The sequence below is a fragment of the Cinclus cinclus genome, chromosome 25 (assembly GCF_963662255.1).
Source record: "Cinclus cinclus chromosome 25, bCinCin1.1, whole genome shotgun sequence".
NCBI classification, from domain to species: domain Eukaryota; kingdom Metazoa; phylum Chordata; class Aves; order Passeriformes; family Cinclidae; genus Cinclus; species Cinclus cinclus.
Genome location: NC_085070.1, coordinates 3,520,984 through 3,531,164, shown reverse-complemented (window position 1 = coordinate 3,531,164; position 10,181 = coordinate 3,520,984).

Below are 10,181 nucleotides of genomic sequence, written 5' to 3'. Positions count from 1 at the left end.
GGTGGGGCACCTGTGGGGTGGCGGTGGCCATGGCCACGGCAAATGGGGAAGTGCTGGAGCTGCGTGGGAGTCCCTGAGCTGCTGCAGAAGGTAACACGCAGCTGAGTGACAGCTACCAGGACCCCCGGGGGGCAGCCAAACTCTGCCGGAGGTTCGGGAAATCAAAGACTTGGGAACGCCAAGTTGGATGTCTGCAGGCTCCGAGGAGAAAGGCGGCTCTCGGGAGGAAGGGCTCGGCTGGGGATGATGCAAAGGCCACCTGCTCCCTGTGCCCGCGAGGACCTGGGTGACATTGAAACAGCTCTGACCCTTGAAGCACTCGGCTCCCAGTGCCTCAGTTTCCCTCCAAGGGGGGCAGAGCTGCAGCCCCCAAGGGTCGTGGGGGTCCCGCGGCAGCACCCGGTGATGCTGGCCGTGCCTGGACGGCCCCGGCATCCCGCGGGGAGCGCGGGTGCCTCCGAACAGGCGGCCCTTGTGCGGCGGGGCCGGCGGGCGGCTCTGACCCCCCGAGGGGAGCGGGGAACAAGGGCGGCTGTGTGTGCCCATGGCACTGCCTGGCCCACTGCCCTGACACGCATTCCCGACACGGGCAGCCCTTTCCGGGCTGCCGGCGCTGGGATGCGCAGGGAGGGATACTGCCTACTATAAGGGGCTTGTTGTGGGGTTGATTTTTTTTCCCTCCTTTTCCCTTTTTTATTTTATTAGCAGCCTTTGGGCGTCTTTTTGAGCAATTAATCTGGGTCATGACATTCGCTGAGCAGATCGGAGAGCCCGGGGCTCATTAGCACCCGGCCGACCGTCGCTGGAGCGATGCTCTCGGCAGCTCCGCGGCTCCGCCTGCTTGTTATTCCGGGCGAGTCGGGGGCTGCGGCAGCTCAGAGTCCCCTCAGCAGAGACCCCACCGCACTGCTGTGGGCAGGGGGGGCACTGCGGGGGTGGCCGGGGTCCGCTCCTGCCGTGGCGGCGTGGCCGGAGCAGCCAGTGATGCTGTGCTGGCGCTGGGGTCCCCGGTAATCAGCAGGCAGCACCGTGCTGCAGGGCTCAAGGACTTTTGAGGGTCTCAGCCTCTCTGCTTCAGCTTTGGATTGACTTCATTCCCTGTCTTTCAGCTGCTGGAGTCCTCAGAAGTGACCTGCAGCTGCTGCTGTGTCGACACCAGGAGCAGTGTTTGGTCCTGCCAGCCCTTTGTAGGAGCTGGTGCTGCTCTGCTCCTCTCCTGGCTGGAGAAACTGAGGCAGGAGAACTCACCTGGTCCAAATCCAGTTGCCCACACTGCCTGTCCCTGCCAGCAAGGGAGGAACCATCTCTCCTTGGTCAAATCCAGCCCAGCTGTCATGGGGAATAGGTCTGTGATTCCCCAGCTAGGAGTCACCTCCATCTCTGTGGCTTTGGCTGGATTTTGCTCTGGGTTTCCACAATGCCCTGTGGCCATGAGCTGCACCCAAACTGCAGTCCTGGCCTTAGACCTTCCAGAGGTTTTCACCCCAAGCCTCAAACTTTCACCCCACCCTGTTGCTGACCTCCTGCATGGCCCAGCCCCGTCCACAGGCCTGGGGAGCAGGAATGGCGAGGAAGCTCCCTGTGCCTGGCTGGCTGCAGCACAGCATATGTGCTGGGATCTGCTCCCTGCCTGCTGTTTATCCGCTTCCTTCGAGTTAACTTATGTTTCCATCGCTGCCCATCTGTCTCCTTCTCTTCCTCTCTTCTTTCCACTCCTTCCGTGCTGGCAGGCGCCGGCAGAGCACGGGGTCCCCATCCCCAGCAGCTCTGGGTGACCCTGGGGAGCGACAGGCATTCTGTTTCCCTCCACTGCTCCTGTATCCCCGCGGGGCAGTTTTTTTGGGGGATCCCTCTTTGGATGCACCCAAGGCTGAGCTCTGGTAGTTCCTTCCATCCACCATGAAATTCGGTAGGAATTCTGACTGGAGGATCTCCTTCATCCATTAAACCTGAAGCTGCTGGGGCTCTGTCAGTGCCGGCAGCTCCCTTGAAGCTTTCTACTCCCTCCCTTCCTCCCTCTTCCTCGGTTCTCTTCACTCCCCAGGCTCAGCGGCGTCGCTCCCATCCATCCTGTGTAGAATCTGCTTTTCAGATGTCTGTGCCTTCCCAGCTCGCGGGAGGGAAGCCCGGCCCTGCTCCCACCCAGAGCCCGGCTATTAGGGATACCCGGGCTTCTTCGGGAAGCACAAAGGCATCGAGAGCCGGAGCCAACATGCACCTGCTTTTCTTGCTGCTTCAGAAAGCCCTTGTGGCTGCTGCCTCCCACTTCTCCAGCTTTTATTTATAGTCTGTCTTGCTCGCGCTGGGGATTTTTTCTTTCTTTCTTTCTTTCCTTCTCCCTGGTGCAGCTGAGCTGCTGAACTCGTAGCGCTGCAGAAAGAGGCTTCTCCCTTGGCTTGGCTGCACAGCTATGGAAAAGGGACTGGCAGAGAAATCAGATCCCCACAGAAGCATCCCAGAGCCTCATCACCATGCTCTTTGTCAGATCTGGTCACCCCTGTGGGTGGCTGGGGGGGTTGTCCACGAGGTTGCTGTTGGTGGCTGTGACCCACATTTGGGGCTTTGCTGGGTGCGGTAGGCACGAATGGCATCAGCTTCTCTGTGCCACCAGGCTCTCAGGACCCCTGCAAAGGACAGACCAGGCCCTCAGGAGGGACATCATTCCGGCTGTCTGTGCTGCTTGTCACAATCCTTTGGTGACACCAGCCTCTTGCCTGCTGGAAACTGAGACCCAGCAAATTCGTGCTTCCCATTGCCCTTCAGGGAGATGCTGGGCAGAGATGGGGCTGGTATTTTTCTCTTGCTGGCACTGTCCCATCCATAGGACACGGCAGGATGTCCCTGTGCCCAGGGATGTGCAGAGGAGCCCTCAGCCAGGGGACACTGGCATCACCCACCTTGTCTGGTAGTGGTGTCAGTGCCATGAGAAGCTTGGGAACTGGCTGGGACCAGTGCATCAGCCACTGCTGTTCCATGTGGGACACTGCCAGCCTGCCATGTCCCACAGGGAAGCCACCAAGGACTGTAGAGGGTGTCTAAAAGCCGGGCTCCACTCGTTTGAGCAAAAATACAGTGCTCACCATGGCCACCCTCTCCATTTCTCCTGGGGAGGAGGTGGCCAGGGGACACAGCAGGGAGAAGGGAGGGGAGAGGGGGCTGAGGACTGAAATAACAGCCAAAAATTACAAAATAAAATCCAGTCACAAGGCAAGAGGCTCACCATCTGCCATGTGGGTGCCGGAGCAGGAGCCACCCGCCAGCCGGGGTGCCACCGGTGCCAAGTGACTCAGCACCGGGAGAGAAGGATGCTCTGGGGACCTCGGGGCATGACCCTCACATCCTAAAATATGCCCTGGGGGGAAAGCCAAGGATGAAACCCCTCACCCCAGAGGCAGCTGCTGGAAGGAGCTTTGGGAAACCCATTGTCGCTGGGGTCAAAGCATTTCACACCTTGGTGTTTTCTCGGGAAGGAGGAAAATCCAGGTGGAAACGAAGACTCTTTTGTTCCACGGGAGCCCCGTTTCCATGGCACCCAGTGGGAATGTGCTACTCCACGGAACTGATACCCCGTGGGGTCCAGCAGCACAGCAAGGGGAGCCCGGGGTGCCCCTCCACCATGGCCATGGCAAAGCAGGGCAACCAACCAGCGGTGCCCAGGCAGAGGGTGCTGCCCAGGTGTCCCCAGATGGGCACAGACGCCACGACATCCTGGGCAGATGTGGCATCGCTTGACATGTAAGCAGCGAGTGCCACCCCTGAGGTGTCGCCCCCGGGACGCTGGCGGGGTGCGACAGGAACATCGTGTTCCTGGTTAACAGTGTTCCTGGCTAACGCCATTCCCGCAGCTAACGCCCTAATCCCAGCTAACACCGTACTCCTGGTTAACCCTGTGCTCCCGGCTAGCACCGCATTCCCGGCTAACACCGTATTCCCAGTTCACACCGTAGTCCTGGCTAAAGCGCTATTCCCAGCTAACACCGTGTTCCCGGCTAAAACCCTATTCCCAGCTAACACCGTGTTCCCGGCTAAAACCCTATTCCCAGCTAACACCGTGTTCCCGGCTAATGTGGTGCCGGCGCAGGAGACAAAAGCGGCATTACTCACTGCCGGGGAGGAGCGGCTCAGAGCATTACTCAGCCCCGCCAGCAACTGGGTCTGTTCTTTGTGCATCAGCCTGGGGGCCGGGGAGGAGGAGGAGGGCAGGGGATGGGGGACTCATTTTTCCTACGGAGCAATGACCGCCCGCTCCTCTGCAGCCCCCTCCTTCCCCCGGTGCCATTGGAGGGACGTCAGCCGGGGGGAGATGCTCGGGCGGGGGCTGTGCCAATGCTGGTACCTCCGGTTCTCCATGTGCCGCTTCCTCAGGGCTAATTGGAGGTGATCGATCCAAGGAGAAGGTGGAGGAGGCTCATGTGGCTGTGGGTCGTGACCTCTTGCACTCATCTCCTCCAGGTATCCCCAGGTGGCTGGCAAAGAATGTCCCCAAGCCCCCCAGGTGTGGAGCACAGCTGGAGCTGGGGGTTTCACTGGAGTCTGGTGGATCTGGGCACAGCTCTGGGCATGAAGGCACTGCCATCGTGCTGGTGCAGAATTTTCTGGTGTGGAATTTTCTGCTGGGCCAGGTGCACACATTGCCCTACTGCTGGGGAGAGTAGCAAACACATCGTCCCACTGCTGGGGGAGTTTACTCCTGGTTTAGAGGAATTTAAGGGAGCTCTTGGTGAGGCTTATGCTGGGATGGATGGATGGATGGATGAATGGATGGATGGATGGATGGATGAAGTCACTAATGGAAGAGAACTGGAGAAAGGAGGCAGGGGTGAGGGGTGAGCCACTGGCGGATTTGTAGCTTCTTCTTAATGGAGGAAAATAATCAATATGGGCTGAAGGGGGAAGAGGATTTTGAGTGGGGAGGACTTTGCTGCCCTGGGTTGGGAGCGTAGGCATTCCCACAGATGAGGGGAATGAAGGGGAACAGTGAATGGCATGGCCATTAGCAGGAGCAGAATGTGGGGTGGAGGATGATGCAAGGGCAACAACTGCCCTGGTAGGAAACATCTGGAGCCTCCCAAGCCCAGGGGAGCCCCAGCTGCAGAGCTTGAAGGTTTAAACAGGGGAGGGGGATGCCCTTCCAGTATTCCAACTTCTCTGCCCTGGTTCCTGCCTGTTTCAACATCCCTGTGGCTCTCCTGGCCAGGTACTGGCAACATGGCTGGGCTGCGTGGTGGGGGTTCTGGTCACAAGAGGATGTCCTCTCCCCTGGGAAACCAACCTTGGTGTGTGCATCAGGATAGGGTCCTAGCCCCAGCAGGACCTGGATTTCTGGTAGGAAGTCTGCTTTGTGGTCCAGGGAATGCAGCTTGGGGTGGCTACTCCTATCTGTTAGGGGAGTCTTGCTTCTCCACAGTTTTATTATGGGCAGGAAAACGTGCTGGTTTTGTTCAGTACCCAGGGAAACTGCTTCTTGCTCAGTTCCCAGACACAAAAGGTAATTTTGGGCTGGACAGGATAATTTCTGGCTTGTTCACTGTTGCAGCTCCTGTGTCTGTCCGCAGGGTCCGTGCAGAGCCCTGGCAGCCGTGTGTGTCTCTTTGCTGGCACTAATGAACATCCCCCGTGCTGCGCTCCCTGCTCCCGGGGAGGAAAACCTCGTTATCCAGGGAGATGGAAGCGGTGGCGTGTTCCCAGATACCCCGCGGCAGAGCCAGGCTCTAGGTCTGGATGCCTGGGTTACAGAGGTTCCTGGGGAGATGCTTTTGTTCCAAAATCAGTGGTGAATTTAGGGGATTCGAGTTCCACCACCCTGCTGCACCACCCCGGGGGTCTCCTTATTCTCTGCATCCCTCATGTTGCGCCTGTAAATGCACCCTCAAGCCTCTACAAAGCAATTAAAACTGCAGTTACCCATAAAAATTAATTGTGCCGAGTAATGCTGCTCTCTGGCCAAAGAGCTTGTCCCCACCTGACCCTGGCAGGGGGACCCCATCCTTATTGGAGCCCCTCAGAGGGGGCACTGGGTACCTCTGCATGTGGTTGCCCCAGCAACTGTCAGTCTCACGCAGCATCCATCACACCCAACATTCCAGAGTCGTTATCGCTCCTTGGGTGCAGCGGTGATGGAGCGGTGCTGCGGGATAAGCGTCACCCGCCTCACCTCGCTCTTTATCTCGCAGTGGTCATAAATATCCCCCGGCTCCTGCGTGTCCCCCTGCTCTAATCCCCTCCCGGTGCTGCTCATGGGAAGAGCTACCCGAGTAGAGACCTACGTCCGTAGGAGACTCGGCAGAAAACCAATTAGGATTTTCCGAAGCGTGGTGTTGTTAATTGCCTCTATCCTTGCAAATTAATAAAGCGTCGAGGCCATTGTTTGACTCTGCCTGTGCGTGCGTGGCCTCAGGTGCAGCTTGGGAATGTCGGAGGGAGTCTGAGGGACAGGAAGAGTTGTGGGGTGATGGGTAGAAGGGAACTGTGGGTTGTGGGACCAGGAGAACAGCTCGTGGGTACCCAGCTGCTCTTCCTGCTCCTTGCCCATCATGTCCTCATCAGGCAGAAAACTGTCCCAGATCTTCCCTCTACCCATTTTTTCCCGTGCCTTTATCCTGCTTTCCCTGTTCCTCAGCATCTAACCTGGCTCATGATGGGGGATTCCTGCTCCTTTTCTGGGTCTGCACCATCCTTGATCTGTTGCTTTGCATCATTTAAGGACTTAATTTTAAAGGCAAAAATATGCTGTTAAAATAGAGTTGACTTTTTCAGTGCTGCATAAAACTGAGCAGGTTCTGAGGGTCGGAGCTGCAAGTGGGGAGAGCTGCAGGTGTCTGGGGCTGGGCTGGTTTATCCCAGGAATGCTTGGTTCTCCTTAATTAATTCGTAAGGCCTTCTCTCATGTTTTTACACAAGACACCACTGTTTTGGCTCACAGCATCCCTCCCGAAGGGAAGCCCAGCGTGGGGCTGTGGAAGACACCCGCCCAGCTTGGAGTGCTGTCCTCATCCAAGGTTTTGCAGGGGAAGCCTGGAATAAGCGTGAATCAGCCATTCTCTGAGCATAAAGCAGAGCGAGCACCAGCATCCCCCCCGGGGGCTGCCTGGGATGGCTCCCTGCCTGCTGCAGGCAGCTTTCCTGCAGGGAATGCATAATTTCCTTGGACCCCCTCAGGCAACCAGCTGGGAATCTCCAGATTCCCCAGTTTCGATGAGTGTTGTGGAATTTGGGAGCAGTCTCCTGACCTGTCTCGCTGCTCTGGTGATAAAAGGCGAGTGACAGTCGTGGATGTTTTGGGGGAGGAAAACATGTAGGGAGGTGCTGCTGCAGGGAGGGGATTGCTCTGCCTTCCCCGATCCCACAGGATGCTCAGGCTCTGTCAGGCTTTCCCAGCTGACCGAGGATACGCTGGTCCTTTCCCTTTCGCGGCTTGCTCTCCGGTGGGAATGACCCCAGGGATCAGGTGGGTCCCTGCAGGTGTTATCCTGCATCCTTGGCTTTAGGTTGCAGGGATGCTCTGGCCGTGCCTGGAGGTGCATCTCCTCCTCAGTGCCTCAAAGGATGCTCATACATTCAAATGCTTCGAGGAGCTGGGGCTCTTACTTGTTCCCAGGAAAATAAATAAATAAAAACATCTGCTGGGATTTTCTTGCTCCCGTTTTGCTGGTGAGGAGTCAGAGCCGGGTGGGAGAGGGAAAAGCGGGTGGTGGTGAGGGCAAGGGGCACGTGGAGATGAGATCGGAGGAGGGTTCCTGCCGTCCGGGCATCTCCTGGTGAGATCCCAGCGCACGGAGCGGAGCCCGGGGCCGGAGCAATGCCCCTGCAGAGGCTGTGCAAGGCCACCGTGTCCTTGTCAGCGGGGGTGACGCAGGTACGTGCGGCTGCTGCTCCCGGCTGCTGTCGCCGTGCTCCGAGCTCCGTGTCACCTTCCCCGCCGCGGTGCCGGCAGCCGCCGAGCGCTGACCGGAGCGGTGCCGCCGGAGCCGCAGCACAGCAGGGAACCGGCATTTGTTTCTGCGACAGCTTTGCAACAGATTCCTTGGCGGAGCTGACTGCAAACTGCAATCCTAAACTGTCGGACGGCTCCTTTTTCCAGCCTGGGAGTGTGAGAAACAAATTTGTTTGGGTTATAAAAGCATATTAAAAAGCAACACATTTTGTTTTGCAATATACATAGTTCTTCATGCCAATTTTTTTTTTTTTAATGACTGCCATTCTAATCCCTTCCAGACAAAGACGTTTCTTAATAACTTTTTTTGGAGGTAATTGCTGGGGAGCCGTTTCAAAGTGGCAGGCAGGGAGCTGTGGGTTGCACAGCTGCAAGTGATGGCTGTGCATTGCTCAGGTACAGAGGGAGGAAGGATCAAAAAAAAAAAAAAGAAAAAAAAGCTATTGGGTGTCTCCAGCTTTGAAAAGGTTCCGTACCTGGTGATGCCTGACCCCAGGATGTCTGGAACAACACAGGAAAGTGGCTTTTGCTCATCACATAGGCCCAGATGTTTAGCATCTTGATGTGCATGTGCTCTGTAGTTCACTGGCTGCATGGGTCTTCCCAGTTTCTGGTTTTGGAGTGTCTGCCTCTGAGGAGCATCTTATTGGTACCAGCAGCTTGCTCTCCCCCTGGACCAGGGGATAGCAACCTCCTGACTGGCATCCAGATAACATTCAGCTGTGGGTTTCCCGGGTAGGAACAATGTGTTAGGGATCACTGGGAGTTGCAGGTGAGTTTGGATCCCAAACCACTTGGGGTCCATCAGCTCCTCATCCTTGGCCTGATGATTGTGAAACATCCTGGGGCATCTCCAAATCTCCTTTACAAATGAGGGGGTCCACACTTGCTTTTCTAAGTTGGTGTCAGCTGCTCTTCAAATCAAGGCAAATGCCTGTGGGTTATTTTTTTTTTTTTAGAAATGGCACTGTTTGATGTGTAATTAAAATGCTCCATTTAATTAGACAAATACCAAAGAACCTTCAGAAACATGACTATTTTTCTATATTTACTCCTCTTGTGTTTTTCTTAGTGACGGTAGTTCCAATTAAAACAACCTCCCCTATTAAACAGTTGGCTCTTAAACCCAGGAACTAAAAATACAACAAGACCACGAAGCTGCCCTCCCTACCCCCATATCTTTACCTTGGACTGCTGCCTCTGCATTGCTTTGCTCCCTGAGAGCTTCTCAAGGCACTTGCTGGAGCTGGTGGTACTTGACTTTGGCTTTGCTCCATCATTTCTCCTACCTTGTGCTAAAATCTTGCTGCCTTTGGGCAGAAATATGCCCAGAGCAGCCCGATTCGGATGGAGGGGTGGGTTACTATGGGGATAGAAGGCATTTGCAGCAGGTTTTCTCCCACCCCATTAATTTGGGGAGCCTTTGGAGGTGGTTTTATCCCAAAAAGCCCTGCTTGATGTGCCTCCAGCTGGGAGCTGACGTTTGCTGTGGCAGGGCTGGGGGGAACAGCTTGCATCCACTCCAAACATGTCTGTGCCATCCATGCGTTTGCAGTATAGGAACAATAGCCGGCCTGCCAAGCTAAACACGAGCTGTTCCCGAAGTTATTGGCATTTTGCTTTTTGCCAAGGGTCTGGAGAGGAGGTGGATAAGCAGCCATCAGCTCTGAGCTGCAGCTCAGAGTTGGGAGAGGGGCTGTGAAGGGAACCCCTTCGGATCATTCAGGTTGAGGCAGCATCAGCAGCTGTGGCTCTGTGCCTGTGCTCGGGGAAACTGAGGCACAGCCCCTCGGTTTGTATGCACTGGGGACCCCCAGGGACACCTCCCTGCTCTGCTTTGCCCCAGCTGCTGAGCTCAACCCCCAGGCACTGCGCCTGCTCTGCCTCTGTTTAACGAGAGGTAATTTCCCAGAGGTGCCTGAAGTTGCCTTAATGCGAGCTGTCAAAATGATGTACAACCGTGCCGGGCTGCCTCGCTCCCCCTGCCTCTCTGGTGACAATTTTGTCAAAGATCCTTTTTGAGATGCTGTTTTGACGGGGTGCTAATGGCTCTTTCCTCATCAGGCACTCGAGATGTCCCCCAAACGTGCGAGTGGAAGCTGCTTGTTTCTGTGATAATTAAGAAAAATGATAATAACAGGTTTAAAGGAGAGCAGCTGGGGGTCAGTGCTGCTGGGTTTTTGGCAGCTCGGTGACACTCACAGCCTGCAAAGGCCAGAGGTAACGTCTCCTCCGTGGGCTGGGATAA